Source organism: Borostomias antarcticus, assembly GCF_949987555.1.
Source record: "Borostomias antarcticus genome assembly, chromosome: 3".
Classification (NCBI taxonomy): domain Eukaryota; kingdom Metazoa; phylum Chordata; class Actinopteri; order Stomiiformes; family Stomiidae; genus Borostomias; species Borostomias antarcticus.
The window spans coordinates 15,245,031-15,255,285 of record NC_140236.1 but is presented as its reverse complement, the minus strand read 5'-3'; positions in this window follow the sequence as shown (position 1 = coordinate 15,255,285).

Here is a 10,255-nt window from a genome sequence, read left to right as displayed (position 1 = left end):
TACAACAACAAGTGAACAACATAAACATCACATCTCTATAAATATACAATATTTAATCAAAATAACAATCATTTGAAGACACGGTCGAGCCGATGGTACTTACTTACAGAGAGGAAGGGTGAGGTGTTGTGTTGGACTAACTGACAGTTAGTGAAGTTTCAGGTGTGTCACTCTGCCACTGTGGTCAGCTCTGCCACTGTGGTCAGCTCAGAGGAGAAACTGCTGAGCTGCGTTTCCTCTATCATACTGTTGACACCCTTGAGGCCAAGTTAACCCTTGAACACTATGCGACACATGTTTGTTATCATGGATTTGCAAGGTATTGTTTCTCATTACTGAAAGGACTCAGGATTATGCCAATTGTCCAGGTGAACACATTACAGCCTCAAACCCAGAGGCTCTGGCCTTGTCTAAACTGACTAGAGATGCATCCTTCCTTCCTCTCCTCCTTGATCACTCTCCTTCTCTCCTCCCCACCCTACCCCCTCCTTTCCCCTGACCCCCTCTCTCTCCCTCTCTCCCTCCTTCTCTCTCTCTCTCCCTCTCTCTCTATACCTCCCTCTCTCTCCCTCTCTCTCTCCTGACGCACTTTGCGGGCGATGGTAGGCTATTAGCCTACTAACAGAGGGGTACAGAGAAGTGTTGTTAGTCATAGCTGACGGTGCAGGAAACCAGACTAGCATGAAGTCTCAGGTCTGTGGTTGGTGTTTCCACGGAGCCAGAGGTCAAACTGCTGAGGGACAGATTTCCCCTAGTATACCATACCAAAGGTCAGGGGTTCAAGTGACGAAAAAAAATATTTTTTTCGTCACTGTATGTTATAGAAGCTAAGTAAAAATGTGATTACCTGGTAGTGCTATGTCAGTTATTGAATTTATGTGCAGTAATTGAATATTTGAAATACTCCTGTTTTGAAATTATATCTACAGGTTTCTCAGTAGGCCTAATTACCCATTATATATTAGGCTAATACTTTGCATGTATTTACCAGGTAAATGTTTAGTAATAGGGGGACTATTAAAGCAAGGGTTACCCAAAAATGTTAAAAGTTAATTTATAAGAAATAGATAGAAATCCATAAGCCTAGGGCCAATGGGCCTAGGATATAGACAATAAACTACCGGTGGCGCTAACTGGCTATCCTGCTCTTATTGTGCTGGATTAGCATTGGAAGCACTGGAACTGATGTAGGCCTACGTTGCGAAACGCGTAGACGATGATGTGACGAACGAACGAAATAACATACACGACAGAAAATATAGCGTAGGCTACCCTCCGCCAGCGGTCGTTGGACGGAGCCAATCGAAACAGAACTTTGAGCGAACGTTACGGTAGCCTACCGGTAGCTTTTTTGGATATACAGTAGGACCCCACTCATCCGAACTTCAGAGATCCGATTTATTTATTTTTTTGCCTGCTATCTGGTTATGATTTTTATTACAGTACTGTAGCTTACTGTGAATAAAAACAGAACTGTATGTAGACCTACATGTTGCCTGTAGGCTGTAGCCTACGGTCACGTTTCATTTCTTTGTTACTCTAATGTCGAGCGCAAAACGCAAACGAGTCTGCTGCGCGAGAGCTGCATTCTTTGGTAGCCAGAAAGCGCGTCAGCAACCTGAAGCAGAGGAGCATCGAGTCATTTTTCGTTCCCAGTTAATGGACTTCAGGAACACGTGTTGTGAGCATGTAGATTAGCCTACTAGACCTACTGTATTTGTTAAATAATAGCCTACAGCCTAGGCCACGTTAGCCTACATCGGTTGTTTTAGAGACTTTCTTTTAGGCTACTAGCCTAAGACACGACAACTTGTCTGTCATTTCATTTATTTATTTATTGATTATCATTTGCTCTAATTGTTCTAATGTTGGGTTGTTTTTAGGCTATACCATGTTGTTCTGCGAATACAGTAGCCTATCGATGCAGCGTACGGCTCATTTGAGAATAAAGTACTGTATTTGATCAAAGCACGCACTCAAGTGGAAATTCGGTTATTTTATTATAGGCTACTGTAGGTCTATTATAGGCTAGGCTATATGAGTTTAGTTGGCTATTTGATTGCAATTTTGATGCATTTTCACAAGTAATTAAGGGTATTTATCGGTCTATTATATGGAACAAGTAGTCTACCACTTATTGAATTTGGTGCATTTTAACATAGGTTTCAGTCATCCGGACATTTCAGAGATACGAACGACCTTCGGTCCCGTTGGGTTCGGATAAGTGGGGTCCTACTGTATAGGCTACATGTGCATCTCAGAAAATGAGAATATTGTGGAAAGTTCATTATTTTCAGTAATTTAATTTAAAAAGTGAAACTTTCATATATTATAAATTAATTAGGCTACACATGAAGTGAAATATTTCAAGGCTGATTGCCTCTATGCCACGCTCCACGTTGATGCAGTAGGCCTAATTTGTGCAAAAGGAGCCCCGACCAAGTATTGGATGTATAAATTAACATACTGTACAATCATAAAGATTAAAACAAAAAAGACTTGAAATATTTCACTTCATGTAATGGATCTAGAATACATGAAAGTTTCACCTTTTGGATTAAATTACGGAAAATAATTAACTTTTTCCACAATATTCAATTTTTTTGGGATGCACCTGTTTTTTGTTTTTTATAGCTATGCTATAGTATAATCTTAAAAAGTTAAAAGCCAAGTATGTAAATTCAATGAATTAAACGTAGTCTAGGCCTACATGATATTTGCTTTCCTTGTGCGGCAGGTCGGCAGGGCTGTTTGAACAGCAGGCTGGTTGTAGGCAGAAGAGGAGGATGAATGACGCACACGAACCACAAACAAACGCACTCGCCAATTTGGATATAGGTGCACCCTCTATTTCAAATCTACTGTAGGCTAAAACTGGTAGCCTCAAAATATAATTTTGTTGTTCAGATGGCATCTTTATCACAGTTAACCAGTGATAAACTAGATCTTGGTTTTCTGAATTAGCCTAGATCACTGGGAAAATGGATTGAAAGGTGGAAACGACATTGTATTTTCAATATGGGAGCAGTCCAAACTGATGTTTGTTGATGTTGTAGATAATATAATATGATTATGGGACTGCACGTAGGCCTACATGCAGCAAATGTTTTGTGCGCACAGCTTAATCCAGTTAGCCAGTGTTTGAAAACTCTACATTGAACCCTTTACTTGCTCTTAAAATAGGTATATAAATAATATATAGGCCTACACAAACATTTGTAAGTATAAAGCATGCACTTTATACTTACATTTGTAAGTATAAAGCATGCAGTTTAAGGCACTGCAATAAAAAGAACTGGACGCTGGTGGATTTATCTGCAATGCCTAGGTGTTTCTTTTAGTTAGTTGTTGTTGTTGTTGTTGTTGTTGTTGTTATCTGCCATACTGCTGTGGTTCTTGCTGCTGAGGAAATTGCAGCTTATTGGTGTACAGGACTGAGACAGATACCTGCTGCTCGCCACCAAGATCTGTGAGCAACATTTCAACAGCAACAGGACTCCACCTTATTCTAACTTGCACTGATAGGGAATCATGTGATAGATCTTGGAGAGCTTCTGGGAAATATTTGATGTGCCATCAACAAAACTAATTGGAGGCCCTTTGCTGTGTAATCTGGTAAAGACAACATGGAAGAAAGGAAAGTCTGTGTGTGTGAACAGAGACCCACTGGAATCATACTGTACACTCCAACATTCAACAGAGCTGCCTGTGTCACTGTCACTCCTCGCCTGGGTCCAGACATTTGAATCCTCTCACTCCACCGAAGTTGATTGACTCTTGAAGATCTCTACGGAGTCTGACAATCTGTCTGATATCAGGCTATGTCACTGTCATTACATAAACTCAATAATGCGCTTACAGAGAAACCTGATAGTCTTGTCTATAGTCTTGCCTCTTGTCTGGAGGATGGTGAATGGGGCGTGGAAAAAGACTTGTTTCACTGTCGTTCTGTTACTAATTTTGCATGGTATTGTTAAAGCATGTTTTAGTACATGCAGTTGGAGCACTCTCCAAACTCCTCTAGCAGAAAATAGATGATTGACTTAAAAGCATGTGTCAGTAAACCTTTGTAAACTTTGTGTAAAACACATGTTTTATTAGAACATATTTTTTGTTTGTTGCTGATATTGTGATTTTCTAAACATGAAATAGCCTATTGCCATGGCAAATGAAGCTGGATGTGTGGGCTTTTGAGCACAAATGAATGTGACTAATTTCAGAATGAACTCTCTCTCATACTTGTTGTTGTCAGGCTTGTTACACTTCCACAAGATGGCAGCAGCATACAACATACAGCATACTGTAACTGTATTGTCTAAACTGCTTGACAAAGTGCAGAGATCAAACCAGGTAAAACGTAGCAGGTGAAACTACTATGTTTAATAAACTCAGAAAGAAGAATAGCCTATGCTTGTTTCTCCATTCACATGCAGGTATTTTATTCATGTTGGGTGGCTGTAGCTCAGGAGGTAGAGTGGGTCGTCCAATGATCATAGGGTCCGTGGTAGGAATCCTGTCTCCTATTGATGACATGTCGAAGTGTCCTTGGGCAAGACACTGAGCCCCAAATTGCTTCCAATGAGCAGGCTAGCACCTTGCATGGCAGCTGCCGCCATTGGTGTGTGAATGGCAAAAACGTAAGCAGAATGTACAGAGGATAGCCTTTTATGCTATGCAAGACACAACCCAAACATACGTACATCTCTGTTGACCAATACTTAAAGGGATAACAGAGAACGGGGCAGTCTGGCAGGTCAATAGCTGACCTGTAGTGAGATACCAGACAATATGGTCCTGAAAACCCTGAGGCTCCACAACCCCCTATAGGCCACCTGGGGAGCTGTAACACTCCCCTTACCTGACATGGCCCTGGGCTAAGGTGGGCAGGGAGGGAGGGGATGTGAGAAATGCTCTCATAAAACCCCAAAAGAAAAGTAGTTTTTTTTTACATTTCATACTGGACAAGGCACAGTTTGATGACATTATTTTATTTAAACTATTATTTACATAGTCTTCCTTGTCAACACAAAACAAACATTTGAGTAGCCTATAGGTCCTTTGTATTTTGGTTAACTCAAATTTTTGATTTGTGTTGTTTCTAGGTTATTCTCTAAGAAATGTAGGAATGTAACAATGTAACTGGCTGTAGGCCTACTGCAAACATCTTCAGTAGCCTACTTTCACGCTTTTCAATTCAACAACTTTTAGGAATCCCTTTATTGTCATGAATAGACCTTTCGTCACCTACACATTTTCGTCATGCATTTGTTTGTGGCCAGGATAGGTGAACCATGTGAACCAACATCTCTTGCTATATTCAAACAATGCTAGTTTAAACACCACCTTTCATCTGTATCATCAAACACAATGATTTGTCTGAGATATGGAGACACTGTCCTGAGACTAGGAGGGCAGTGACTTGAAAACAATGGCTACAGTTGAAAAGTAGTTCTCACATCTCCCTGCTCAGAACACTTTACCATGTTGTTTGTTTATGGATCTTTTCATGTAAGAAACCTTTGAAGATTTCTTAGAACTTCTATTTTCCATTTGCTTCATTGTCAGTAGTCACTAAAAACAAGCACACAATGAACCTGTCCCCCACCCATGATGCGTTTTGTCAGCATGTACAGTTGTTCAATGTGTAAGTGGAGTGGGCTAGTTTAGATGTATTTATAGAGCCAGCATTTAGGCCCATCATATTTTTGTTTGGTGGTTTGTGCTTATGCACCGAACAGCAGTTCGGAGTACTCTGCCTTCCTGCAGACCCTAAGTGGAGTCCTATTTGGGGCTCCTGCAGGAGACTCCACTGTCCTATTGGGGGACTTCAATGCACACATGGGCAATGATGGAGAAACTTCGAGGGGCATGATCGGGAGGCATGGCCACCACGATCTGAACCCGAGTGGTGTTTTGTTGTTGGACTTCTGTGCTAGTCACGGTTTGTCCATAACAAACACCATGTTCGAACACAAGGATGCCCACAAGTACACCTGGCATCAGAACACCTTAGGCCGAAGGTCGATGATCGATTTTGTTATCGTATCATCTGATCTAAGGCCATGTGTTTTGGACACTCGGGTAAAGAGAGGGGCAGAGCTGTCCACTGATCACCATCTGGTGGTGAGCTGAGTTCGATGGCGGGGGAAGCCTCTGGACAGACCGGGAAAACCCAAGTGTGTAGTGAGGGTGAACTGGGAATGTCTGGAGGAAGAGCCTGTCCGGTGAGATTTCAACTGCCACTTCCAGCGGAGCTTCTCAGGCATCCCTGTGGAGGTTGGGGACATCAAACATGAGTGGTCGGTGTTCAAAGCCTCCATTGCTGAAGCTGCGGCTGGGAGCTGTGGCCTGAGGGCCATAGGTACCTCAAGGGGCAGTAACCTTCGGATAGTGGTGGTGGACACTGGTGATCAGGGAAGCCGTCCAACTGAAGAAGGAGGCCTTCCAGGACATGTTAGCCCGGAAGACCCCGGAAGCAGTTGCAGGGTATCAATGTGCCCGGAGGACTGCAGCTTCGGCCGTGACCAAGGCAAAGCATCGGGTGTTTCTGGAAGACCATCCGACACCTCAGGAAGGGAAAGCGGGGGACCATCCAAGCTGTGTACAGCAAGGAGGGGACACTGCTGACCTCAACTGAGGAGGTTGTTGAGCATTGGAAGGAGCACTTTGAGGAACTCCGCTGGCGCTGGGTGTTGAGGGGCTGTCTTGGTTGACACGCCTCTTTAACATTGCGTGTTCAGTGCGAAAGGAGTGGCAGACTGGGGTGGTGGTCCCAATATTCAAAAAAGGTGACCAGAGGGTGTGTGCCAATTATAGAGGCATCACATTCCTCAGCCTCCCAGGGAAGGTGTACTCCAAGGTGCTGGAAAGGAGGGTCCGGCCGATAGTCAAACCTCGGATCGAAGAGGAACTATGCGGATTTCGTCCTGGTCGTGGAACCACCGACCAGCTCTTGACTCTCGCAAGGATCTTGGAGGGGGCTTGGGAGTTTGCCCAACCTGTCTAAATGTGTTTTGTGGACTTGGAGAAGGCTTACGACCGGGTCCCTCGAGTAGTCTTGTGGAGGGTTATGCGGGAGTATGGGGTGAGGGGGTCCCTACTTAGGGCCATCCAATCCCTGTACCCAGAGCGAGAGCTGTGTCCATGTCCTCGGTAATAAGTCGTCCTCCTTTCCGGTGGGGGTTGGCCTCCGCCAGGGCTGCCCTTTGTCACCAATCCTGTTTGTGATTTTCATGGACAGGATATCGAGGCGTAGCTGTGGGAAGGTGGGTTTGCAGTTCGGTGAGCTGGGGATCGCGTCGCTGCTATTTGCAGATGATGTGGTCCTGATGGCATCATCTGCCTGCGACCTCCAGCACTCTCTGGATAGGTTCGCAACTGAGTGTGAAGCGGCTGGGATGACAATCAGCACTTCTAAATCTGAGGCCATGGTTCTCAGCAGGAAACCGGTGGTCTGTCCGCTCCGAGTAGGAAATGAGTCCTTACCCCAAGTGAAGGAGTTCAAGTATCTGGGGCTCTTATTCACGAGTGAGGGAACCATGGAGAGGGAGTTTGGCCGGAGAATTGGAGCAGCTGGTGCGGTTCTGCAGTCGCTTTACCGCACTGTTGTGACGAAAAGAGAGCTGAGCCAAAAGGCAAAGCTCTCGATCTACCGGTCTATCTTCATCCCTACCCTCACCAATGTTCATGAAGGATGGGTCATGACCGAAAGAACGAGATCACGGATACAAGCGGCCGAAATTATTGTTTTCTCCGGAGGGTGGCTGGGGTCGCCCTGAGAGATCGGATGAGAAGTTCAGTCATCCGGGAGAGACTCGGAGTAGAGCCGCTGCTCCTTTGCGTCGAAAGGAGCCAGTTGAGGTGGTTCGGGCATCTAGTGAGGATGCCTCCTGGGCGCCTCCCTAGGGAGGTGTTCCAGGCGTGTCCGGCTGGTAGGAGGCCGCGGGGTAGACCCAGGACTAGGTGGCGGGACTACATCTCCGCACTGGCCTGTAGGCGGGTAAAGATTCCGCAGGCAGAGCTGGTTGATGCTGCCAGGGAAAGGGATGTCTGGGGCCCACTGCTGGAACTGCTGCCTCCGTGACCCTGATAAGCGGATGAAGATGGATGGATGGATATTTTTAATGTCTAAAATGTAACCCTTTATTCGAAAGTAAGTAGTGAATTAAAATATCAGTGATAAAATAGTTAATATACTATATATATATAGTCCCTATAGTGTTACTGTGCCATAGTGGATCAATACATTATAGGGCCTAACTAAGATTAATGGTGCGTTCCATTTGGCTAGGAAGTGATGAGGTGGGAGGTGGGAGAGATAGAGAACGACGTCACCCACAAGGTAACTGTGTTACAATAGACACCAACAACAGCTTGGAAAAAAGATGGACATTAGCTAGCTTTGTTTGCTAGACTAGTAGATAACCACGCACTATGCGGTATTTTGCGCATACACGAGGTAGCGAACATGTCCTCAGATAACAGTTGGAGAATACTGTGTGTACGACTGCTTTAATGAGACAGAAATAAAGACAGAAATTCTAATAAAACAGTATTACTAAAGTTTCACTTAGTTACACAGGGAGCTGCCATCTTGTTCACGACTTGAATTGGGGGTAGGGTCAAGTGGTACGAGTTCACGATAGGAGAAAACAAGTGTAGAGGGGCGTTCCAGTTAAAACTGCGATCTTGTAAATCACGACTTCATGAGCCGAATGGAACACCCCATAATACCAAAAGAGCTACTAAACACCTCAAGATCTTGACTGTGGATTTAAAAAGTAGACGGGCCGTGAATAGAATAGACTATACTTTTACTGAGACACCAAGCATAGTTTTTTTTGAACAAAGCTAAATGTACTTGGCAATGGGAAAAATGAATTGTGGCGAGGCCACCCGGTCGTGTGCCGGACGGACATACGTACACACGTACAGGGGTCAATCTAAACCCCACCTCGACCCCTTCGGCTTTGCCAGATGGGGAACAATTAGATCAATTTAAAGGGCCAGTATTACTTTGTATGAAACCCTTGTGTAATAAACGCACAAGTTCACTGATTGATTCGATCGGACAGCACCCCACCAGTCTTTCTTTTTGCCAGGCCTTGATGACTCATCATTGAACTGGGAGCATACCTATGTTCCCAGGGTCCTAGGTTCCCCATCGCTATGTTCCCAGGGTCCTAAGTTCCCAGGATCCTATGTTCCCAGGGTCCTGTGTTCCTAGGGTCCTATGAGCTGGGGGAACATAGGACCCTGGGAACAAAGGAATGATCCCATTGTACCTACTGGCTGGTCAAACACAGAGCGACAGCCTGCTAGCCTATTCATTCCAGACAAAGGCCAGATTCTCCTAATTGGTCAGAGTGAATAAGAGGGCTACAGTATTTCACCACAAGGAAACAGTCGTGACCCGTCGGTACACCACCACTGTAGCGTGAACATTCCTGCACCGGACAATGATGTCACCATCTCTGCAGACCGCAGAATTAGAAGAAGTTTTGATGCTGTGCCCTTTCATGCTGCACCTCCGGGGAGCGCCAGACCTAATGGCAGCAGTAGGATGACTGGTGAGCAAGGACTAGGATGACTGGTGAGACAGTGGATATTGTTTCAGGTACATTGGTCACAAGTTGTTTGCAGATCAACTACCAAGTTTATCCATTGAGCTTCCTATTTTAAGTCAACAAACCGGTCGACCATATTGAACCGTGCATAGCAATGACGGGGCAGTAGGAGGGTAGTTAGTGGGGTAGTTTGCAACAAAAAAAAAAGGTAGACCACACAGTAACAAGTTGCGGTGGATATATTAAACATATGCATATGGTTTATGCCTAGGAAAAATGGTAGTATAATTATTCAATGGAGTATGTTGGGGGAAAAGATGGTTGACTGTGAGGTAGGTTTGGATGCCACGTCAGGGAGCAAGGTTGGCTTCAGGTGTCAGAACAGGCAGGTGAGGGGGGATCGGGTTCCCATCATGTGAGAGTGACTCACCGTGGAAGTAGGGCAGCGTTGCTGCTGCTGCTATTGTGACGGCACAGGCTCTGGTCACAGACTAGTCACACAGTGGACAGCCTACGTGTAAAATGACATGCCTCCATTCAGCAGCGTAACGTGTGCATTCATACGTTTCTGTCACTTGATTCGCACTCAAGTCACATGATTCAAGAAGGGTAGTCTCGGGCGCAAAGGATTCCCAAACGTCATCAGCCGTAGCTCAACCGCGGCACATCTATCATCAACATTTACAGAA